The sequence below is a fragment of the Lagopus leucura genome, unplaced genomic scaffold, assembly GCF_019238085.1.
Source record: "Lagopus leucura isolate 7727_CA_CO unplaced genomic scaffold, USGS_WTPT01 Super-Scaffold_774, whole genome shotgun sequence".
NCBI lineage: Eukaryota > Metazoa > Chordata > Aves > Galliformes > Phasianidae > Lagopus > Lagopus leucura.
In genome coordinates, this window is record NW_024962258.1 from 1,129,358 (window position 1) to 1,155,745 (window position 26,388).

The 26,388-nt window shown below is 41.4% G+C and overlaps 1 protein-coding gene across 3 annotated transcripts in view; it reads right to left on the reverse strand.

Moving 5' to 3' along the window:
• Window positions 1–21,544, reverse strand: part of FER (FER tyrosine kinase) — a 172,529-nt gene extending 150,985 nt beyond the window's left edge. For 2 of the 3 annotated variants that reach the window (XM_042864894.1, XM_042864897.1), the window contains exons 1-2: window positions 21,464–21,544; window positions 2,967–3,075 (exon numbers count right to left, since the gene is read on the reverse strand). The gene's annotated coding sequence lies outside the window, so the exon portion shown is untranslated. Of the gene's footprint in view, window positions 1–2,966; window positions 3,076–18,478; window positions 18,538–21,463 lie in introns of all 3 variants that reach the window. The other variant, XM_042864896.1, reaches the window with a different exon arrangement.
• Between the last annotated feature and the right edge of the window lie 4,844 nt (window positions 21,545–26,388).

Sequence of the window (26,388 nt, forward strand, 5' to 3'; positions counted from 1 at the left end):
GGAAAGGCTGTTGATGTGGTCTACCTAGACTTCAGCAAAGCCTTTGACACTGTCTCCCACAGCATTCTCCTGCAGAAGCTGGCAGCCCGAGGCTTGGATGGGTACACTCCTGGCTGGGTAAGGAGCTGGCTGGAGGGCCGGGCACAGAGAGTGGTGGTGAATGGAGTCAAATCCAGCTGGCGACCGGTCGTGAGTGGTGTTCCCCAGGGGTCGGTGCTGGGGCCTGTCCTCTTCAATATATTTACTGATGACCTCGACGAGGGCATCGAGTGCACCCTCAGTAAATTCACAGATGACACCAAATTGGCTGGAAGTGTGGATCTGCCTGGGGGTAGCGAGGCCCTACAGAGGGATCTGGACAGGCTGGAGAGCTGGGCTGGAGCCAATGGGATGAGTTTCAACAAGGCCAAATGCCGGGTCCTGCGCTTCGGCCACAACAACCCCAGGCAACGCTACAGGCTTGGGGCGGTGTGGCTGGAGGACTGCGTAGAGGAAATGGACCTGGGGGTACTGATTGATGCTCGGCTGAACATGAGCCGACAGTGTGCCCAGGTGGCCAAGAAGGCCAATGGCATCCTGGCTTGCATCAGAAACAGCGTTGCAAGCAGGAGCAGAGAGGTGATTGTTCCCCTATATTCATCACTAGTGAGGCCGCACCTCGAGTACTGTGTCCAGTTTTGGGCCCCTCACTGCAAGAAAGATATTGAGGTCCTGGAACGTGTTCAAAGGAGGACAACAAAGCTGGTGAGGGGTCTGGAACACAGGCCATATGAGGAGAGGCTGAAGGAGCTGGGAATGTTCAGCCTGGAGAAGAGGAGGCTCAGGGGAGACCTCATTGCTCTCTATAACTTCCTGAAGGGAGGCTGTAGTGAGCTGGGGGTCGGCCTCTTCTCTCGTGTCATTAGTGATAGGACCAGAGGGAATGGCTTCAAGCTACAGCAGGGGAGATTCAGGCTGGACATGAGGAAGTATTACTTTTCAGAAAGGGTGGTCAGGCACTGGAATGGACTGCCCAGGGAGGTAGTGGAGTCACCGAGCCTGGGGGTGTTCAAGGAAAGGCTGGATGTTGTGTTGAGGGACATGGTTTAGTGGGAGCTATTGGGAACAGGTGAACGGTTGGACTGGATGATCTTTTAGGTCTTTTCCAACCTTGGTGATTCTATGATTCTATGATTCTATGAGTACAGGGGATGATCACCTCCCTGCTCCTGCTGGCCACACTATTGCTAATGCAGGCCAGGATGCCGTTGGCCCTCTTGGCCACCTGGGCACACTGTTGGCTCATGTTCAGCCGTGCATCAACCAACACCCCCAGGTCCCTTTCTTCTTCACAGTCATCCAGCCACTCTGCCCTAAACCTGTAGCACTGCATGGGGTTGTTGTGCCCAAAGTGCAGGACCCAACACTTGGCTTTGTTGAACCTCATCCCGTTCACCTCAGCCCAGTGATCCAACCTGTCTAAATCCCCCTGAAGGGCCGCCCTACCCTCAGGCAGATCGACACCACCTCCCAGCGTGATGTCATCTACAAGTTTACTGAGGGGGCACTCAATCCCCTCATCTAGGTCAACAATAAAGATATTAAGATGGGCCCCAGTACTGACCCCTGGGGGACACCACTTGAAACAGGTCACCAGCTGGACTTAAATCCATTCACCACAACCCACTGGGCATGGCCCTGTAGCCAGTTCCTTACCCAAAGAAGTTCCTTACCCTTACCTGTTGAGACCACGGACAGCCAGTTTCCCCAGAAGACACCTGTGAGAGACTGTGTCAAAGGCTGTGCTGAAGTCTGGGTAGACTACATCAACAACCCTTCCCTCATCTACCAGACTGGTCACCCAGTCATAGAAGGAGATGAAGTTGGTCAAGCATGACCTGCCTTTCACGAACCCATGCTGGCGGGGCCTGATCCCCTGGACACCACGTACATGTCCTGTGATCTCATCCGAGATGATTTGCTCCATACTTTCCCTGGTACTGAGGTCAGGCTAACAAGCCTACAGTTCCCCTGATCCTCCTTATGGCCCTTCTTGAAGATGGGAGTCACAGCAAGCCTCCAATCCTCCGGGACCTCTCCAGTTAACCAGGAACGCTGATAGATGGCTGAGAGGGGCTCAGCAATCACCCCCGCCAGATCCCTCAGCACCCAAGAGTGCAGCCCATCCGGTCCCATGGACTTGTGACCGTCCAGTTGGAAAAGGAGCTCACTGACTGTCTCCACCTGAATCGCTGGAGGTAGATTCTGAGTAGGGTCCCAGACTTCCAGATCAGGGCATAAAAAGCCCAGAGGAGACTGATCTGGCTATTAAAGGCAGATGTAAAGAAGGCATTGAGGACCTCAGCCTTCTCCTTGTCCTCAGTGGCCACATTCCCTGCTGCATCAAGTATAGGATGAAATGTTAACAGTATTGCGAAATGTTAACAGCATTGCAAAAAAAACAGAAAAAGGAGAAGGACTTGAATTCAGGAGAAATACATACTCAAATTCAAGGATTCCACAGAAATTTTAAAGCAATTTTATAAAAAGTGCTCAATTTATTACACAGTCCATCTGTGAGGCTTATTCTAGTTATTCTACATTAAAACAGGGAAACACATCATTCATAGCCCTCCATCCACATACTAAATAAAAATTAGACTATTGAATTTCTAATAGTATAGGAACTACTATAGGAACTACTTCATCATTACATAATGAAACAAAAAACATATGTATTAACTATCATTTCTTTATGCTAACCACATACACAGAACATTATTCACAGACGCATTTGATGCTAAGTGTGCAAAGACAGCTGAAATGAACTAATGCTTCCACAGAGCTACTGCCACCAATAAACATCCAAAGGAGCAACATAAATCCAGCCTAATCATTCCAAAATAAGTATGAAATATTACTCTACTCACAGCAAAACAAGCAGCTTATTTTTAGGATTACTTTTCTACAAAATATAGAGCACGTACCTTAAAAAATATCCCCAAGTAACGATCCTTAGTATACTTCTTCTTACATCAGCTGCTATTTCCTCTGATTTTCACTTTCAGAAATACACTTTCACTTTCAGTGAGCTCTCTGAAATAAAAAGAGATCATATAGTTTGGGTTTTATTTCAGCATTTTTAAAATATGTTGCAAAATTAGAACTAGATACATTGCTTTCCATTTTCAGTTTCTAATCACAGAAAATATTTAAAAAACAAAAAATATATAGTTGGGGAAAACAAAAAATTCAGAAGACTTCTCAAATGACTGCAAGAAGTCATGTGCTATCACTTTATGCCAGTTTTGAGAGACGAAGTATTTTTTCTACACACAAGTAACTAAAGCATATTTGTTTACTTTTCTTTTTGGAAAAACTCTTTTTCTATTGAAACAGAGTACTAAGGCTGGAAAATTAGACAAATTAATTTATTGCTGCACTCTACTCTTGGTAAGAGCAAGGGCAAAAAAACACCAATAAGAAAAATGAAAGCACAGGAAACTAAAACTCAATGCCATTCTTCCCTGACAAAATTTGCAAGAAAAACTTAATAGGAACATTTTCACTAGAAAGTAATAAAACAAACAGCAACATGAGAAAGGGATCAAACAAAAACAGAAATTTCTAGCTACTGTAATATCCGCAATAGCAAAAAGACAAACAGTTGAAAAGACTATAGCACTCAAATTTAAAGCTGCAACTCTGAACTGCAATCTTGGTGAAGCAAACAGCAACACAAGGCTCAATCTTTGAGGTTTTATATTAAATAAGTATATAAAAGGAATAAGAAAGATGGTTTGTATGTAGCTTGCAAGTGCAAGCTGTTCTGTGTATTTTGACTCATCCTAAGCATCTGCACACAATCTCATAACATATCTTTTTAAAATTAAATCAGGAATCTTTTGTATATTATTTCTTAACTTTAAAACAAAGCATTAGTAATAGAATACGTTTTAAATCTTACGAAAGGACAGAATGTGAATATCATTCAAGCAGATATTATTTAGTATTCCTTTCTCGTTACTTAGTGACATTCTAGAAACAGTGCTGCCTAACATAAATACAAAACTTTCATTCTCCATGACCAAAAATAGGAAAGATTTTAAGTAATGCTTACATTCAGTTGCTGCAAGGAAAACAACAGTCATGGGCAGTTGTTTGAAAGGAGGAAGAAATGCACTAAATGAGAGTCGCTGCAGCATTCACCATCTTTAACAGAAGAAGTGAATTCTTGCAAGAAGTTGCAAAGCACAAGATTTAAGAACATAAAATAGAGTCTCCACCAGCAATTACCAAGAGCAAAATACCAAGAGCAAAACAGTAGAATACCTAAGCTGCTCCAAAAGTACTGCCTGCCACTTATTTCCAGTGAAACTACAACAAATACAAAGAACACAAGAACACTTTTTGATAGAGCAAATTCTCAGCTACAAAGCATTAATTTTCAACAAAGTAGCCACCATGAGCTGGGCACATTCACCAGCAATGAACAAGAACCTGCATGCCATGCTTATGAAAGTCTGAAATAGAAGAGTCTGGTCACTGGTGAAATGCACCGCCTACCACCTCACTGTGCTCACATCCTTAAACATTCAGCAAGTGTTGATGATGAATGTCAATAGGTGCCATATTTTCTCCATGGATGAATTCAGTGACACAACTTTGTTTCATACTCAATTCCATGTCAGACACAATTTTGTCAGACTGCCCCTCTGCTGCCATCTGTCATATGGTAAAAAAAATATACACCAGAATATTGGTGGGAAGGTTCAACCTCTACTTAGTGATATCACCCCTGACACCTTGGGCCAACATCATAAAATAGGAGGCATTACCTTCAAAACAGCTCTCATAAATTTGGCTTCTATTCTCCTATCACAAATATAAGCCGATTAGAAATGACAGCATTCCACTAGACAGAAAAACTTTTCTTGCCTTTTTCTTGCTTCAGATAGAACATGAACATCCGAATGAAGGCAGTTGTCAAAAAAAAAAAAAAAAATCACATATGCTAAAATAATTCTTTCCAAAAATTCTATTTCTAAATAAAACAGACCACAGTTACTGAAACAGAGACAAGCTACATTTTCCATTCTCTGCACAGAGGTAAAATTTGCATCTTTTTTTAACGCGATATTAGTCAGCATGTCAGAAAAGAGGTTTTTTTGCCTATTTCTACAAAAATAAAGTACGCTACCTTTTTTTTTTTTTTCTTTTTGTAATTCTGGTTACTACTGACTTCATGTCTATGCTTGTTTTCACCTACATGGAGGACATTTGTAGAATTTGAAATTGGTAGCAGAAAACCTCTCCAATACTTGTTTAAATGATAGAAGCATACTAACCACTACACAAATAAATAAATAAATAAATAAATAAATAAATTGTCAGTAAACTAATCATATAGCTGCCTATAAGACAGCGACAAAATACTATCACTATTTCTGGCCTCCTACACAGTAGAAACTAAAAGGTACAGACAGCTTGCTTCCTCAATGCAATAAACCACTGGACAATGAAGATACAAAAGAGAGAATTAAAGGATGATAAGGTAGAGAAGAAAATCTAGATCAACTTTTGTTTTCTTCATTATGGCTGAGGAAGTCAAAGCAATTCACAAATCAGATCTTGGGGCATCCTGAAGTATCATAAGAACATATAAAAATAACAAATTAATAGTAAGAATTCACAAGAAGCAGCTACTATTTAATAGAAGTGTTGCAGTACCAAGTATGAAATTGTTGAATTACTAATTCTACAAAAACCTAGGCTTAAAGTGACTACTGACCAGTAATGTAAAGAAGAATGGAGAGCGGAAAACAAACCCTTTTTTTATTTTCAGAACTTAACATGGAAAAGTACAAAGTCTGACTTTCATACTGGAGAAGGTATTAAAATCATACTAAAGAATCTGTAAACTGGAATATGGTGAGAAAAACACTAGATTGTAAACAGAAGTCATGCACTGCAATTCAAAGAGTTCTTTGGGAAATCAAGCAGCTGATAGACAAAAGTGCTAGACACGGCAGCAAAGAAAACATATCAGAAAAGTTTCAGCTGTATTATCTACTAGGAAATTGTTACAGAAGGGAAGCCCCTGTAAGCAGGAATAAGGAATAGAGTTCCTCAGGGGAGGGAGGCAGAAGCATCATCAGAATCTGTGCCAGGCTACGTTTATCTATTTGGACTGGTCACCTAAATATCTACTATATCATATTATATCTGTGCTTAAGCTTGTAAACAGTACAAATATAAGTAATCAAAACTGATGCTACATGACAAACTCCTGCAGACAAACTCCCGAATATCGAGAAACAGGCAAGTAAAACAGCAGGTGAAGTAACGATCAGTAAATGCTATGTAGCATTCTAGGTTGCTTAACATCACACAGGAGAATACTGTCTCTGAGCACAGACCTTCAAAAACATTTGTTCAGCGCTTTGAAGTGGTCAGGTTTGGAGATATCCAGTATATCGGAGAATATATTCTCTGATATGAAGGGAAGAGAGAACATCAGAGAATATATTCTTAGATTGCTGGTGGGAACGGTGTTCCTCTCTCTCTATTCTGTCTTATGAAGAACATGAAGTATAGGCAATATTGATCAGAGTATGGAACAGCTTCTGCACAAAGAAAGTAAAGAGAATTTTTTAGCTTGCAAAACAGGTAACAACGATATGTCAGATCAAAGTACAAAAAAAAGTGATAGCAAAAAGTGGCATATCAGATGTCTGAATTGCTTCCCACAAGAATGTGGGAACACAAAATGAAACTTTAAAAAGATGCTCTTAAGTACTTCTTCACCAAGTAAATAATTGAATTAATTTAATTCCAAAACATATTTTGAGACAAACAAGTTCAAAAATTATTACAAAAATTCATAAAACAAATCTTACACACAGAACGCCCACCTCAAGACATCTCCAAACTGCACTAGCAGGAAAAACATGCCACACACACTAATATTCTACATCTGTGGCAACAGTCCTTTCTCAACAGCTAGTTCTGAGCTGGATGGACTTCATTCAGACAAACTTGTACACTGGGCTCTCCCCCGTAGGTAGATGAATATCACAATTTTCTTAAGCAGCTGTGATGCTATCAAAAAGAATAAAACCACTTTCAGACTCCTCTCTGATCAGAATTATAAAATATCTTTGGACATAAAAAGTTTTTGCTTACCTGAAGGTATTGTTTTCAAACATGCAAGTGATAGTAATAGATGTGATGGGATTAAGTTAGTAATAATCACATAACACGACCTAAAGTCACCACCTAAATCTTTCCTTTATCACCAAAGAAAGACATTTACCCACAGCAGAAAGATTTCTGTCAAGTCTGTCTTCCCCAATTCAGCATTCCTCTGCTTCTAGCATGGGAAAAAGTTTCTCAATTACCAAATTTTATTTTCTTGTGACTTTAGAGAAAAGAGACTATCTCCTTTGCAACTTAAGCATATAATTTTCTGCCTAACCAATTCTGATTATTTCAGTCTTTTATTTGAAATCATTTTCTAGACCACTGATGCTCTCTTAACTCCCTCAAATTTGATCCCCAAATCAGTTAGGCTCAAAGCCTAATAAGGAGCAGTGGTGGTGAGCTGCCAGTGCTGAGAAGAACAGAGGTTGCTTCATGTGACTTCCAAACCTTAGTGCTTTTGGTTTTTTCCCAACAGTAAAATCCTATTTTAATCTATGACCCACTGTATGCTACTATCCTGCTGACCTAATGACACAGGCTGCATTGTTCCAGAGGTCTCACTTTCCCATTCTCCATCACATTTGCAGTCACTCCCAGCTCCATATAGTATGAAAACATCCTTAACATGCTCTATATTGGATCACAGAATGAAAGAATACTTTGGGCTGGAAGGAACTCACAAGAATCACTGATTCCAACTCCTGGCTCCACACAAGTCCGCTCAAAATTCAAACCCTGTGTCTGAGAGCCAAACACCCCTTGAACTCCAGTATAGTCATGCTCACTGCCCTGGGAAGCCTGCTCCAAACCAACTGCCCTTTGGTGAAGAATCTTTCCCTAACACCCTCCCTACCTCTCCCCTGCACAGCTCCATGCCGTTCCTTCGGGCCCTGTTGCTGTCACACAAAGCAGAGCTCCTCTGCTCTGGACAGAACAGACCCAGAGATCTCAGCTGCTTCTCACACATCTTGGCCTCCAGCCACTTAATGACCATCTCAGACTCTTGTGAAAAACAGACAACAAGCAAGAGCTGGCACTGGGGAGTGAGCCACACAGTAGGTGCTCTTCATGAGCAGTTGTTCAACCAACCCACATCCATCATGAGGAATATTCTACCCAACAGCCAGAGGCAAATAGCAAGGCAGATGATTGTCATGTTTTACTATTTTTGTTACTGGTGTTCCACATCGTAACATCATACCGTGCATTGGGAGTTAAAGAGTTAACGCTCCAGTTCCATGGATTGATGCTATTTTCGTGTACCTTTCTCAGAAGAGAAGAGCTACATCCCAGAAGACTTCACTGTTCTGTTTCCATTTTCCATCTGCAGGGAAAACTGCTCATGAGTCATGAGACTGCCTCTTCTTCCACAGCTCACCACTGTGGTTTTGCTCCCTACCTGTCTTGCCTCCAGCATAAGAGTAAGGCCTTTGGTTTTGGACACTATCTCTGCCATTTTATTTGTTAGTTTCAATTCCAATTATATTGTATTATATTGTGTTTTCTCATTCCACTATCATATTTAGTAAATCAGTTGTCTCCTTTAGCTCACTGTTGCAGTTTTGTTTTCAGACCTACCTCAGGGAATGGGTCTGTAGGTCCACCTGCCCCATTAGTCACACAATCAGGCTGAACTGGGCCAGAACCACTGACTGTGACTGAAACTGAATTTCACCAGGCAGAAGAGTAAACGGAGGTGAAGGCAGCTACAGCAATGTTCAGAAGAGCAGAGCGAGACTGCAACAATCATACTCGGCCACTGTGCCTCAAGGACTCATTGCAGCACTGCCAGTAACTCTGAAAGAGGCAATGCCATGTAGAAAACAACACACTGACCGCACAGCTCACTTACAAAAGGGACACGCACCTAGTTTCTTATTACCTTCCACAGGATTACAAATAAAGAAGGGTTTCCTCCCATCTTTTTCCAGGAATTAAACTTCCTTTAAATTAGGTTACAGACTGCAAGGGAAGCCAAAGAAAAGCACAGCCTGAATAGAAAGGACCCGAACAAAGAATTTCCTCTGAACTCTGTATTCAGCAGTGGTGCAACAATTACCTCCATGTTAGATGTTCACAGAAAATCTGATTGAACAGAATGAGGCTGGTAAAGACGATTCTATCTCAACACAAAATGTGATCAAATATATCCAATCCTCTTAAATGTTCGAGCTCACTGCGGAGTCTTTCTCTTTACAGCTATGTTCCTATAGTCTTCCTTTGATCATGGCTACTCTGCTTTTTTATTCAAAATTGGAATGGGGGGATTCATAGCTTATGAGGAACCATTCAAGTCACTCTTATTCTGATCTGTTTCGGAGTGGAAAGTCAAAATCCTGAATTAAAGCTGTAGCTGTTCCATCTTCTAACTGTACTGATCCAAACTAAGGACATGACTCTCTCAGCTCCTTCTGTATGTGCATGTATGCATTCATATATATGAAAAATGAAAAATACATAACATATCACATATGTTATGATATACCCTGCATATTCAAAAATTAATGTAATTCAAGCAGGAATGAAACTACGGACCAACACCACAACAAATTTCTCACATGAATATACTAATGTCATTAACAATAGCATTCCCTGGTAAGGTCTGATATACAGCAAAGAAATACTAGCCTAAAAAGGTCTAATTCTATTATTTGCTTTTTGTTATTATAGTCATCATCTTATGTGGCTGGTAGGTCTTCCAAAGAAGTATAAACAGCTCTCCTATTCTAATGTTACAAAGGTTCTATCTCCTAAAGGAGAGAGCTGTTACAAAGAAGTTTGCAATGCTAAAATTACAAAAAAGTTGGCCCCAAACAGACACCAAAAAAAAAAAAGAAAAAAAAAAAAGCAAAAAACAAACACTGAGATCAGTGGCTCGTGCTGATATTTAAGTATATTAAAAAAAAATTCTAAACAAGCAGGAACAACAAAAGACAAGTCAAATGTGATATTTGCAAGAGGAGTGGTCTTGAATGAATAGTGAAAATGGAAACAACTGCAATTAGCAGGAAAAATCAATGCTGAAATTAAGCATTTCTGTGATAAGCGTGTTTACTAATTATTTGTTCTATACACAATTACATATTCCTTCACTAATTTCCTTTATTCTATTAGACATCATCTTCACTTGGTTAGGAGGAAGTTGAAGCTACTGTTTCATTTCTTTATTCACTTGCTCAAAATCAGAGAATCATACTTAACTTGGAGAAGACCCTAATCATCATCAGGCTTGCTGGTTACCAAGCTGAGCTATTGAGTCCCATCACTAAAACATGTTCCTTAGTGCTGCATCACAAATCGCTCAAATACCTTGAATAAGGACAGCATCATTTCCTTCACCAGCCCCTTTCAATACTAAACCAACCTCTCCACAAAGAAATTCTTCCTAGTATCCAATCTAAACCTCCTCTAGCACAGCTAGAGGCCACTTCCTCATTTCTTATCACCCATCACTGCAGAAAAAGACCAACAGAAGAGGACCTGGGAGTTCTGGTGGACTGCATGTTAGCCATGAGCCAGCAGTGTGCTTGTAGCCAAGAAGACCAATGGTATCCTGGAGCGTATTAAAAAGAGCGTGGCCAGCAGGTTGAGGGAAGTGACTGATCCTCCTCCTCTACACTGTCCTGTTTTGGGCTTCCCAGTTCAAGAAAGATAGAGATCTCCTAGAAGGAGTCCAGCAGAGGGCCACAATGATGATAAAGGGCCTGAAGCCTCTTTCATATGAGGAAAGGCTGAGTAACCTGAGTCTGTTCAGCCTAGGGAAGACTGAAGGAAGACCTGATTAATGCTTATAAATACCTAAAGCAGGCATGTCCAACCCGTGGCCTGCAGACTGCATGCGGCCCAGCATGGCTAACAACACAGTGCACCCCCTCCCTGCAGATTAAAGGTGGCGGTTCTTCCCAGTGGAACCACCCTGGGCACCTGCCCATTGTTTAGCAACAATCAAATCAAATCATCAGTGCACTATTAACTCTCTGTCAACTGAAACCAGGGCATGGGGAGGCCAGCACTGACACAAAGAAAGGTAAAAAAAATTGTATGCATTTTGATACGTTGGCTTAACTTATCGCTCTGAACAGTGAAAAATATGCCACTGTGATTTCTGTTTTGATAAAGGAATTTGAAAACGAAATCACAGAACCCTTATAGTACAACCCCACTGTAGTCAACAGGAACATCCACAGCTATATCAGGTTGCTCAGGGTCCCCCACTGGCCCCACCCTCAACGTCCCCAGGGACAGACCTTCCACCACATCTCAGGCAAACCTGTTTGAGTGTCTCATCACCTTCACTATGAAACACTTTTTCCATATATCCAGTCTAAATCTACATTCTTTTGGTTTGAAACCATTTTCCCATTCCTGTCACAACAGACACTGCTGAAGTCTGTCCCCTTCTTTCTTACAGCCCATCTCTGATACTGAAAGGCCACTTTCAGGTCTCTCTGTAGCCTTCTCTTCTTCAGGCTTAACAGCCGCAGCTCTCTCAGTGTATCCTTGTAGATGTGTTCCATCCCTTGGACCATTTTTGTGGCCCTCCTCTGGACATGGTCCAAACAGTCCACATCTCTCTAGGCACACAGCTGCCTCATGTCCAGCTTCCTGTCCACTAGTACCGCCAAGCAGTACATTTACCACACAGCTGTGTTCAATCTTTTAATCCCCAAGCTTGTATTCGTAGTAGTGGAGGTTGCCGTGATCCATACCCAAGATGTTGCACTTGGTTTTGTTGAACTTCATGAGGTTCTCCTGGACCAACTGGAGCCTGAATAGGACTCTCTGGACTTAAAAATTATCAATATACAATTGTGTGTACTTTGTGAGGGCTGCTCCAAAAGTAATGCCTTGTATTTTATTGACTCCTAACATCAGAAGAGGACATAGATGGTATAACAACAGAGGCAGAACCTTCCCAACAATATTCCATGACATCTTGTTGCTGTGTTACAGATAGCAGCAGAGGGGCAGCCTGACAAAACTGTGTCAATGCAGAAGTGCATACGAAGCAAAGACTGGTCAATGAATTTCACCATGCAGAAAAAACTGCATCTACTGACATTCATTGATGCTTGCTGAACATTTATGGAGACCAAATAGTGGATGTCAGCACAGTGATGTGGTGGATGGTGTGTTTCAGTCTTGATGACAGTAAGTCACCTCCTCTGGTTGAGATTTTTATGAGGGCAGTATGCAAGCTTTTACTCATCACTGGTGAAAATGCATAGTTAATGGTAGTGACTAAGTTGGAAATTAGTGTTTTGTAGTTGAGATGTGCTCTATCAAACAGTGTTACTATGCTCTTTGTATCAGTTGTAGTTTCCATAGAAATAAATAGGAGGCTTTACTTTTGGAACAACCTATCTGTATGTGGCTCAAGACAATTTCTGTTCATTACATGCAGCACAGGCAAGGCAATAGTTGATGCTCATGATGTAAAGGGAGGTGGAAAGCAAATTGATGAGGCCCGGCTCTTCTTGCTTGTGTAAAGCAGTAAGATAAGGAGTAATGGCCTAACCTCGGAACCTCGGACACAGAAAGTTCCGTATAAACACACAGAAGAATTTCTTTACATTAAGGATGGCAGAACACTGGAACAGATTCCCCAGAGAAGTTGTGGAGACACCTTCTATGGAGATATTTAAGATCTGTATGAATATCTACCTATGCAACCTATTATACAGCAGCTACTTTAGCAGGGGTGTTAGACTCAATGATATTGTGATGTTCCTTCAAATCTCTGCAGTTCTGTGTGTGATTCTCTGAATAATATCCTCTGTGCTCAATCTCCTATCAGGCAGTTGTACAGAGCTATAAGGTCTCCCTCAGCCTCCTCTTCTCTAATTTCAGTTCAAACAATTTCAGTCCCCTCAGTAAATCCTCATAGCTCTTGTTTTCCAATTCCTTCACCATCTTTGGTGCTCTCCTGGCACACAGTCAAGCAACTCAATGCTCTTCTTCTGGAGAGGGGTCCAAAACTGAACAAAGCACGCAAGGTGCAGTCTCACCAGTGCCACACAGAGGAACAGTATGACACTGGCATTTTTGGCCAGCTGGGCACACTGCTGGCTCATTGATGTTCAGCTGGCTGACAACCAGCACCCTCTACCCCACTTTCTGACAGTCAACTTTCAAGCCACCCTTTCCCAAGCCTACACTGCAGCACAGGGCTACTATGATCCAACTGTATTATTTTCTCCCTATGGCCCAACATCAAACAGAATTTATCCCAGATGCCAAAATAATTAGACCAAAGACTCACCAATGGTTTGTAATATATGACACACAGGTCTCTGTAAGAGAAAAATAGTATAGTTCCAAGCATTTATCATTCACTGAAAAGAAATTCAGAAAGCAATACGGTGGTGGCTGCTTCTTTCCACCTTCATTAAGCTAACTACATCCTTCTGGTTTATATAACACTTTTTAGTTAATTCATAGTTCATTCAATTTTCCTGAGATCACTTATTTCCTTGGCACTGTACCACATTAAATGTAGATCAGCCTCATGGTGCTTTACACGGGAAACTAGCCCGTAAGAAACATGAGTCCAAGAACAGAAACCCTTCATCATAGCTTATTTGCCAGACTTGATAAAAGACACTGTCTGAAATTTTTATTTGCTGTAACTCATCTGGATGACTTTTCCTTTGCATGCTCCACGTCCTGAAAAATGCTTACTATGGTAACTCCTTCTTTTAGATGAGATAAAGTGATTCTCACTATAAGGGCAGTCACTCAAAAGACAGATGACTGAACCAGACGTTTGCAACTTCTCAAATATTGTTCTTGCGGTGCAAACTCACATACATAACAATTTTAATACAAACACCTTATGAAAATATAACTCTTCAGGAAATATGAAAAAAGCTATCCTACTATTTCAGGTTCAGTCAGTTTTGCTCAGATATCATCCCTAGTTATAAAGAACACTCCTGAGATGCATTACTTCATTTGAAAATGTATAAATGGACTAAGCTTTAATTATGTTTACTTATATTATAACATACTGGGTGTCAGACCAAACTGTGACAAGATGTGGACATTAACCTCCAATGTCTCTGGAAAAAATAATGCTGAAGTGCACAAGAACAATAAAAGGCATGCATAAATGCCTGATGTAGAAGTGCGTTTGCATACATAAGACTCAGTGTAAATGAACTTATTACAACAGCAGCCTGTTTTTTGTTTGTTTGTTTTTTTACAGTAGTATTTCATTTTGAGTATCGAAAGTATTCTTTCCAGAGAGGATACCAGCTAATTATTTTATTCATGAAATAAACGCTCTTCAGAACACAGAACCACTGATGGTGATTCTTCAGAAAAAAAATAAATAAATAAAAGATGATAGAAACATTTGTATTTTATGCAATAATTATTTAAATCCCTGTGTGAATTCTTGCCTTACTATTCTCCGGGATACTTTACAGGAATTTCACTAACTGCATCTTTATATCTGAAATCCCAATTTATTCTAAGAAAAAAAACATGCAGTAAGACATGGGCCATCCTGCTGCAATAACTGGTAACAACCATCTGTTTTCATATCTAAATCTGTAATGTCTTTATGGACCACACTGCAGACACAATCCAGATAGACTGATGATGTTCTTATTTTTAACCTGTAGAGGAAGACAAGGACTGAATAAAACTGAGATTTCTGACCAGAGTTAAGCATGTAATTCTCCTCTCCAATTAAAAAAAAAAAAAAAAAAAAAAATTTTGAACACATTACATATTTTCAGATGTCAAATAAGCTTCTTAATCAGATTTACTTTACACATTTACTGATGAGAAATTTGCCACTCCAGTTTCAACATTCACCTAATGCAAGAGGCAGAAATGATCACTGAAAGGCCTTCCTGACACTTTATTACACACCTTATAATCCTCTACAGGTTCTCAACTGCACATTTCATAGAATCATAGAATGGCTTGGATTGGAAGGGATCCTTAAAATCTTCTAGTTCCAATCACCCTGCTATAGGCAGGGATGCCCCCTTCATGTACTGGAAAGCTGCTTTAAGGTCTTCTTGGAGCCTTTTTCAGGCGGAAGAGCCCCAGCTCACAGCCTGTCCTTGTGGGGGAGGTACTCCAGCCTTTGATCATCTCTGTCCTCCTCTGAACCTGCTCCATTTGCTCCATATCCTTCTTGTGTTGGGGGCTCCAGAACTGGATGCAGTATTCCAGGTTGGGGTCTTACAACAGCAGAGTAAAGGGGCAGAATCACCTCCCTCAAACTACTCTTCACTCTTCCCTTGATGCAACGCAGAAAATGGCTGACTTTCTGGGCTGCAAGTGCACACTGCAGACTCATGTTGAATTTCATTAACTGACTATCCCAAATCTTCTCCTTTGGGCTTCTCTCAAGCCATTCTCCACCCAACTTGTATCTGTTCTTGGGATTGCTGCAACCCAAATGCCGGACCTTGCACTTTGCCTTGTTGAACTTCATGAGGTTGGCACAGGCCCACCTCTCAAACCTGTCCAGGTCCCTCTGGATAGCATCCCATTCCTCTAGAGTCAACTGCACCACTCAGCCTGGTGTTGTCTGCAAACCTGTTGAGAGTGCACTCAATCCCACTGTCCACATTGCCTACAAAGATGTGAAGTAGCACCAGACCCAACAGCGATCCCTGAGAAAACCCACTTGTCTCTGGTCTCCTCTTGGGCACTGCACAACTGATCAGAACTCTCTGAGTACAACCATCCAGCCAATCCTTTATCCAGGGAGTTGTCTATCCATCAAATCCATTTTTCTCCAACTTTCAACTGCTAACATTTTCGTGCATTTGCTAATTAAGCATTTCCTTTCATCTGCTCAGTTACCACATCTTTTTAATTGAACTGGTGAACAAACATATACCACAGAAATGATGGAAAGGCAACTCTCCTTCTCTCCTTCAGAGAAAGCACACCACTCATAGTGCTTTAGGATTGCTTTTTTTTCTTTTTTTTTTTCTTCTGTGTGTGTGTGTGTGTGCGTGTGTTTTAACATATGACAAACTCACACCAACAAAAAGCAGGTGTGTGTTCCGCTTTCATGCTTTTTAGCTTTTCGTTAGTGGAATGGCACTCCAAAGCTGAATGATTTTCACTGAAATTGTCTACAAAAGCACTTGTCATAACAGTTTGCTGAAGGGATAGGACAATTTTATTTTTTTTAAATACCTTTATTCAGTGTTTCGTAGAATTGTCCACGCTTTCACATTTTTTAAATTTAATCACCTTATTTAAAATGCACCCCTTCTCTCGAAGAAGTTTCATGAGGACAGTGTCTTACATTAATGAACATTTCCAAGCAGAAACCACTGCTTTGGAGTCAGATATTCCCTGAAGGGAAAAAAATAAAAGAAAAAATACATATATTCAAAGACTGTATCATAAGAGATCTGGTGGCAATATACTACACTAACTTCATTATAAAAAAAAAAAGAAAAAAAAACCTGCATAAAATTGCATTACAAATAAGAGAGGCTTTAAGAATTCAAAAACTAAGCAGATTTATACCAAGACTGTATTCTTAATTGTTCATACGGTCACCAAAGTTAAACTTATTTTCTCAACACTAGCTGAAATATTATTGACATATTACTTGTCTGAGCATTAAACACCAAATATTCAATAAACTTACTCCTGCCTTTATTAAATACTCAGAAAACAATATTCATAGTCCTCCAGTCCAGTCTGTTTTGTTCAGAGAAAAAACAACTTACTATTGCAGTACAAACTGCAAACCATGTAAATATGATAACAATGTGAATTTCAATACACTGTAAAAGTACGGAATCAGATTTTCCAGTCTTTCTAAAGCAAAAAGTCATGCATTAACAGAGCTGAAGAAAAGTAGCAGAGCTGACAAATCAAGTTGTGAAATTAAAAGATTCACAAATTGAGGATGAAACTCTAAATGCCACCCTCCTTGGAACATGTATTATGTGATTATGTAATTACAAACCCCAATAAATGCCCGATTCATTTATTAGAGGATGGAGCTCTGGGGATGATTCAGCGTTCTGTCAGAGGGGCTCATCTCCACAATGCCATCATGCTCAGTGCTGTAATTTTGTGTCTCTCAGTTTCTAAATGAGCAGTTTCAAGGAACAAATAATTTGTGATTAACACACATTAATATTACTCTGGATTCCATTTCTTCTTCTGTTGAAGAGCTCTCGCATAACAGTAAACAATTCACAAACTTTTCACGGGTTGCCTCTATTTAAAAGATAATTGATTTTTCATTAGGCCTTAATTACGGTAATTTATTTTGATGCTAAGTATTAATTTCTTCATGCCTCAGCTTCGTCAAAATAAATAGCTTCCAAAAACATAATATGAAATAAAGGCTGGAGGCACTGCGACTTTATGATGAAAATTACAAAAGACCATGTGAAAGGATGGTCTTCAAAACAAAATCTGAACACCATGTAGAAAAATGCCTAACAATAAAAACAATTAAGTAGTTATTCATTACTTATTTTCATTATTGGCGCCTAATGAGACTGTAGTTCCAAATGGATTACATTATCATGGAAGCAGTATTGTAAAGCATATCCTAAATGACATTTTTCCTGTAACGGTAGAAAGCTTCATGTGAGAGCGTCAGTACAGAACTATGTGACAGGAATGTCTCAAAGCACACAACTACTGATATTACACCACATTCAGCCAAACAAGAAACTAAGTGCAAGTTCTGGTCCAAGTAGTACCTCTGCCCTCAGCAGAAAAGCGCAATGACATCAGAAAGCCTAACAAAATATCTCTGCTGCTCAAGAAGCAAGCTCACAACACAGACATGACTAAGCAACCAGAACTACGTCCTTTCAAGCTGATTAATACATTTTGGAGGTGAGGAGCCCTGACAAACTAGTACCCCTGGCAAGAGAACAGTCACCAAGCCACAGAACAGCAATGAACATGAGGAGCTGTCTCTGTGCTCGGCTGTGTCAACTATAGGTGCGCAGTGAGCCAGTTAGTAACAAGCTCAGATGTGGGAAAGTAAGTTGGAAAGTGAAGTTAAACCATCTGGCACTTTCATGTAGTGCAGAACGGCAGTAATGTAAAGGAAACTGGCAACTGTAGATGAAACAGTGATCTGAGAATTAAAGTAGAAGATGAAGTACAATTCAATCACTCAGATTAATAACCACACTGAGCAGAAACTTACCAGGAACTTATCATCACAGAAACACCCAGCATTGAGAAAATCTAAACTGCTTCAGATTCACGACACTTGAAACAAACTTAATTCTGCATTTGAACTTGTTAAAATAATTTTAAAAAATTACAGTCATACCCTGAAATGTGATTTCATGATATGATGGCAATCCAAACTCCTTGTCACAAGAAGTTGTCCTTAAAGAAAAAACAAGTAATTATAGATACACGCTGCATATTAAGCACTTACAAGACTTGCCTTGCACTGCACACTGTACACCACCACGCATGTGTCTCTTAAAAATAAACGTAACCATCCTTTCTTAAAATCCAAAAACAAAGTAATGGATTCCAATAATTTGTTATTAATAATTCTCAAAAGAAATCTTCTCTAAGGCACTGAGGTCACCTAATGCATATTTACACACATAGTACTTTAAATGCTTTTACTCCCTAATTAAATGCCAAATACTCAACCATTCCAAGCCTCCCTCTCCTGTATAACAATCCTCTCTGCTCAAGTTTTCTAAATCTATGCTTATAAGGCAAATACATGAAAAATGTAACTCAGCGGTACTACAGGGCAGCCTCCTTTATCTCCAGATAAGAGGGCGTACACAGTTTAGTTTCTGCAGAAGTGAATTTCAGCTCTCCTCTTGCCGCTCCTCCTCCCTCCTCTCAGCCAAAGACTCCCCCTTCCTCTTCCAGACCCACTTCCCACACACTGAAGAAAATCCTCCTCCCTGCGAAGCGGTGACCTCATGCAGTTCACCCACCTCCTTGTAAGGCATAGCGCCGGCCAGCTGCCAGCCCATGGGCCAACAGGACGGCCCACCTCCCCTTGCAGCAGGCAGGAAGTGGGGTCTGTGCGCAGGCACAGCACAGGCCACGGGAAGCCTGCCTGGGGCTGGAGCCTAGAACCAGCCTGCCTGTTGTCAGCAAACCTTCCTGCATGCTTTGTGAAGCACTAACCCAGGCCCAGAATGCTCTTCAGCAAGAGAAATAAAATTTGTAGTTCCTGCTGACAGTGCAGCACACAGTCACATGCTCTTGCTTCCCTGTGTTCAGTCCCCTCCTTACAGTGAAGCACATGTTAACTTGTCCCCGTCTGAAGGAAGGTCCAACTTTTCCTTCACATCACTCTACCTTAGAATCCTTGCATCCCCTACCCCAGCCTGTGCTCACAGTCAAATGACAGAGAGATTTCAGATGCGCTTAACACAGCAGTCCGAACACCAACTGAAGGAGAATGTTTCTGAGAGATTCAGTAATGAATGAAGTTACACTTGTGGGAAAGCAAGGAGGCTCAGGCTGCCCTGAGAAGCTGTGGATGTCCCATCCCAAGGTCAGGTTGGATAGCACCTGAATGAGAGGGTATCAATACTGCCTGCATCACAGAGGTTGAAATCAGACAATCCTTGAGGTCCCTTCCAATCCAAATCATTCTATGATTCTGAGGATCTTGGTGACAATTAAATCATAAAATCATAGAATCATTAAGGTGAGAAAACACCTGTATGACTATCTAGTCCAACTATCCAGTCAACTCACGCCCTTCAGTGTCACACGCATCTGTTTCCGGAACACCTCCAGAGACAGCCACTCCACCACCACCCTGGGCAGCCTGATCCAATTGCACTACTGCTCATTTCTGAGAGATTTTTCTAATATCCAATCTGAATCTCTCCTGATGCAATGTAAGGCCTTATAAGCTTTTGGTCAGTCAGAAAGGAACCTTGCACAGGCTTCTTATATATCTTTCCCTTATTCTCCTTATTTCTTATATCTTTCCCTTCTAAGAAGTTCAAAGCTCAGCTCCTCTGGGCATAACACTGCACAATTGGACATCCATGGTTGCAGCACCACTGACAGTGTGCCATAATAGATCAAAATTGAACCAGTTAAAGGAGGAAACAGGTACCATAACTTATCCTATAATACGTGTATATCAGTAGCAATTTGTTTCGACTGCAGACAGACAGCAAGTGTGAACTTCCCACCTCCTGGCACATTCCAAAGACTCGCACACACAGCTCACCACATCAGTGATCTCTGTAGGAGAACACACCTTTACCATGTGTGACCTTGTCAGTACACTTATAATAATACCCATTAAGTTCTTTTGATCTTGAAAATCAAGAGTTTCAGATGTGGCCTGTATTACAACTAGTTCAAAGATGCTGAAAACAAGATAAGGCAGAGCATCAGAGTTATTCTGAGGAAGTTTGTTAAAGAGCGTGGGAAAGTTATGTCACATCATTGGGAGGTTCCACTTCCTCTTTCTCCTGTTAGGAGAACAGAAATCAGGTTGTTGAATAGAACAACAAACCCAGATGTCCACACTGGTGACTACGTTCACTGGAAAAGAAGCATTCCTGCACAGAAAAGAACAGGTAACGCCATCCTGTGTGCTCATCTTCATGCACCAAACCCGTAAGCCTGTCGTGCCCCCCAAGACGCCAAGCCCAGGATCTGACATGCCGCATCTGCACGGACCGGATTCTGAGAACAGCACACACACACTACAGCCTCAAGAAGCGCCTGCCGCGTTCTCGAAACCGAACCTGCAAGGAGTACAGAAGTCTCCAACCCTCAAGGCATTGCCGAAGGGAAACAAGGAGCGGCGGGACGGACTGCAGTGTTCGTGAGGGGGGCACACGGCAGAGCGGCAGCCGCTGACCCTCGGCTAGCGACAGTGCCGCCGCCGCCGGGCGCTGTCCTCTTCCTGTCCGCTCCGCCGAGCTCGGACCCCCGGCCTCGGCAGCAGTCCCTAGGGCGGGGGCGGGGATGGCGCCCGCCGCGCCTCCTGCCTCACGGGGCGGAGCCGCCGCCGCCGCCGTGCGGGTTGGAACCGGAGCCGCCGCCCCGCGCCTGGCCGTGGGAGGCGGCTGGATACCGCCACTGCCCCTTCGGAGGGAAGCGCAAGTGGCGTCCGCCCCGCCCCGCCCGCAGGTGAAGCCCCGCGCCTGGCCGGGCTGGGCCTGGCCTACCCGTTCCCCGTCCCCCCGCCCCGCGGCACGGCCGGGCCAGACCGGACGTGAGGAGGGCAGCAGCCCCCCGAGGGCCCGGCGCCGGTGGCGGGGCGCGGGCACCAGCGGTGGCGGCGCACACGGCACCCACCTACCTGACAAGCCGAGCCCCTCCGCCACGGCGGGCGTCACAGCCCCTCTAGTACCACGTGACAGACGGCGGCGAATCAACTCTCGGCTGTCTTCTTCCTCTCAGCCACTCCTGGCGTTCTCCGCCCCCGGCTGACGCTCAGTGGCTACCGGCCAATCAGCGAGGGAACACGCGCCACAGCTGCCGCCCCTTGGCTCACAGAGCGACTCGATTGGCGGAAGGCGGGGAGGGGCGGGGCTAGAGCGGCGTAGAGGGTGGTAGGGCGGTGGGTGGGTTTGCCGCGAGGCGCAGCGGCGCTGTGCTGCGGGCGCGGCCTTGGCCTGAGATGGCTTGCCCCGGTAGCGGGTGAGGTTCAATGGAAAGGGTCCTGAATGTCCTAGGGAGCAAGGCATCTTTGAGAAATGCCTGCTAAGATAAATAGTGTAAATAAAGAGATAAATCATACAACAACGCTGAAAAATAGCGCTCCACAGGTTATTGTTGGGTTGGGTTTTTACTAAACGTGTTTCAATGCTACTTTTAACCTTCATAATCAATTCTGGCAGTTAAGAGCAATTTCAGAAAATAAGCATATGTCTTCTTGGGAGCATCGCACATTCATAATGCCTGTATTGCCACATAGAAAACCCAGCTGAGAGTGAGGTAGGTGGCTAGGTTCAGGCGTTAGTAGCTGGAGCAGAATGTTTGCATAATTACAACACTAGCAAGTGCAGTGGGTTTCAAGCCTTTAGACAGTTGGTGGTTTTTTGAACAGTAAATCATAGGTAAGAATGCAATGAGAATTGGCAAATTGTGAGGAGATACCTGACCAGGCAGCAGGCAACACCAAGAGAAAACAAAACAGAGTTATGTGCTGTGGTGTTACTGTGACACTAAGTCAAGAGATTTGGGAAAACTTTATGAACAGTGAAGTTTTCAATCTTGTTTGTTTTGACATCACTGACCTGGAAAACAGGACATGGGCAGAGCAACCACATTCCAAACCAAGGCTTCCTGAGCTAGAATTTGTTTTTAGGCCAGCGTGTATAAAAAACACGGTGGTTTAAGATGTGTTTTACCTGCAGGTACTTTACAACCATGTAATATTTTGGATTAAAAAAATAACAATAATTATATGATAATACTCAAATTTCATTGAAATAATCAATGATTTTATGAAAAGTGCAGGTATGAACAGCCTTACTCGGTCTGATTTCAGCTGTGTCGTATTGTACTTGGCAGACAGCTTCAGTCAAGCTTCTTAGAGGGCCGAAGAAGACCTCTTATGCTTATGTCTGTTGTTTGGTAAGTTAACTCTCCTGGACAGCCTAGAACCAGATGAAAACTGGTACACATGGGTGTTAGGCTAAATAAATAAATAAATAAAAAACCACCAACAACAAGAAAAAAGCTCTTCCTTTACTGTTCTGCTTAGAATTTTTTAGAATTAGAATCACTGAAGGACTGTCTCAGCTTTTTGTGGAAGAAAGGATTATTAGTTCCTTGTTGTGGTAAGTTTATATTACCAAACCTTTCATACATTTATTAAATAAATATAAAAGAAATGTAGGCCTGTACTATAGTCAGTGCAGTGTAGTGCAGACATATGCAAGCTTGTTTGAAATTCAAATTGTTCATTTTATTTAGAAATTGCAACCAAGAATTGAATGTGGAAAGCATTAGAAGGACATTAGTACTGCAGTTTTTAGCCAGAATTGACAACTTTATTCCTACCAGACTGAAGATACAGTCCTCTGTTTTCACAGACTTCTTCTCCACTCAGCACAATGCATTATCTGCATCATCTCTTCTGCCCCTCTCAGGAAACAGAGGAGCCAAGTTCTGCAAGTATCCAAGGGAGAAAACGAGGATCAGGGAAATGAAAGCTTTTGCTTCAGCCCATTCTCTCAAAATTCCCAAATATAGTGTCTTCTAGCCTCTCCACTTTGCTCCTACTCAAGTTAAATCCATAGTTTTATGCTGAAGTAAATCTGGTCAATGTTACTACCTTGAATCTGCTAGTAAGGACAATGACAGCACAGAAGCATGGCTTCAGACCTGGCTGCAAAATGCAGAAAGCACTAGAGGAGCTCAGTGAGTTTCTGGACAAATGCTGAGGTCTGTGGAACAGCACCTCAACACCTACCACGCAGAGTTCTTCCTGGTCAAACTAGCTGGAGCAATAGTACTTGTCAAGGAAAATAACACGAAGAACTTGGTGTAGTACCTTGGTTCTGTCTTCACCTTTCACATTATTCATCCTCTGTGCACTCATGCTTTATTTTCTGCTAGATTCCTAATTACCAGATGATTTTCAGTCATTGTGACAATAGAATAGATCTGGTCCTTCTAGAGTTACGACCCTAGAAATCCCAGGGAGTTTGTTCCTAATTAGTAGAAGTTTTGTTCTACTCAGTCAAGCTCTAGGTTTCAGTAGTTGTTTTCTTTTTGTATTTTTGTCTGTTTGTTTTCTGCAGTCTTCTGGTACGTTGCCAGCCCAGTTCAGTCAGCACATTTCCATAATTTCAAAAGCTTCCTCTCTACCTTTATCTACTTTCTTTGTTTATCGCTTGTTGCCTAAACTTCCTGAAAGTTGTCTGGTTTATATTGCTGATACTGATACTGAAAAACCTTAAAGTTAGTCTTAGGAGACAGATACTGTAGTGTTATATTACTTCAAGAATGACAGCAACTTCAAATTATATTACATGCCTGGAAGGGATATAAAGATGTAGGAAATAGAAAGAGAGGGAAAGTTCCTCATTATCACTCCTTGAAGATGCTAAATTAATGTGGAAATCACTGCAAAATTCAACATCAAAAAATCTCATGGATATACTTCAGAATTCTATTATACACGAGTTAGTAATACAGATAAGTAGTTATAGACGTAGAATAAAATATTGTGAAGGGATGTCAGTGAGGGATAAAAATAGAAAGAAAAAATCTCTGGTAATCTCAAGTTTTTGACCAACACGATTCCTTAATCCCCAAAAACAGCACATTAATTCTTTCCTGTTAGGTTACATTTGCCATGGCTCCTTGATGAGTTAGGCATGAATGAGTATCTTTTTCTGCATTATTCTACCTATGGGGGGGGGGGGCCGGGGGGGAGGGGAAAAGGAAGTTTACCATTTTACTTATTCCCTATGTATTTATTTTTATTATTATTATTATTATAACAAAATATTATAGATGGATTTTAATAACTGCACACACTGTGGAAAGGGACTGGAGCTTTTGTGTTAAATATAGAGTACTGTTACTACCAGTATTATGAAAATGCATGAAATTTACTCTCTATTGTATAACTAGAGAATAACATCATAAAACCTAGGCATGTTAAAGCAATAAAATGAAGACCGTGTGAGTGCAGAGCAGAGCAAATAGATGAATATCTTCTTTTCACCCCTGCCATAGGCATTTTACTTGGACAAACCTCTCTCTCTGCCTCAATATTTCTATCTATAAATAGTAACTTTAATACTTTCCTTGAGGGTTGTTAGAAGGCATAGATTATCAATATTTATATATAGCATCTTCAAATTGTTGTATGGAAAAGATAAAGAAATGCAAGCAGTAATATGCAGAATAAGTATATTTGGATTATTTCTATCACTGGTCATGCAAGTCTGATTTTCATTTTCTTTTTAAAGATTTTCATGACTACTTGATATTTTTCTGTTCTCTAGCCTTCTTTTTCTCCTACCCCCATTTTGTGCTTCATATTTTGAATTTCAATGTCTGTTGCTATGACAACACCATGATCTGAATAGTGCTGCCTTCAGACCCTTTTCAAGCCTGTGCTGTGTTATTTAAAACCACACATTTTGTGTTTAATGTGCCTGGAGATTTCCTCAGAGCAACCTGACAGGGTTTTCCCAGTTTTAAACCCTAGTAACTACTATTTATTGCTTTTCTGTGCATCTGCAGATTACCTTGAATAATTGCCTCCCTTGGGCATCGTGGCTAAATAGAAGACAGTGGGATTTGGTTGGCAGAAGAAAACATTTGTCATCTATATGTGAGATACCTTGCCATATACAGACAGGCATACGTACATATGGGCATACAGACACATGCAGTTTATTAGATGTAATAGTTGTGTGCAACAAAACATCTTTGAGAGAATTCAGACCTTCAGCTTACTTGCACCAGAAAAAAATAGATGCAAGCATGTTCTGTTTAATTTCAAAGACGACAAGAAAAACTGAGCAGTCAGAAGGGGAAGATTACCAGTCATTTGACAAAACTGAAGGCATGATTCACTCTTATAAAGAGCTAGTGATTCTTGCTAGTGCTTGAATAGGAAACAAGCATGTGATGGAGAGCCAGGTGTAATCTGTGGCTAAGGACAAGCATTCAAATCTTCGATTTCCTAAAGCTGTTTAAATTCCTGATAAATTTATGGACCTTATCATTAATTAGAGTTATATGCTGCAAACTAAAAGGTAGTCACAGATATGTTGCTCGATTCCCAGAACAGAGCTGTAGACTGAATCTGGGGTGTAAATGATGCACTGCACGGGTTAGTGATGAGGGAGGATCAGAAGCTCCATGGATACATTTCTGTGCACTTATGCCAATTAAAAAGTTGCTTACAAATCTTATGTCAAGTCATTACAGATGCTGGACCCCTATTTTTAATAGGGAAGCCCCAGTTTATTGTGTTCATCAGGTGGCATCGTGGACTGATGCACTGTTTTCTGGTTTTGTTTTCCCTCCTTTAGTTCTATGGAGCAAGCTAATCTGTAATATTCTCGTCCTGGGACAAAAAAAAAAACAAAAAAAAACAAAAAAAAACAAGTGTGATCTGCTCTGAAGAATTATTTCAAATTCCCCTTCTTTCCCTGACTTAAAAGCTGTTCATTACTCTTGAACATGAAGAATAATGATAATGTCTCAGCTAAATGTCTCTCCTGGAAAGTCATGGGATTTTTATTGTGCTTC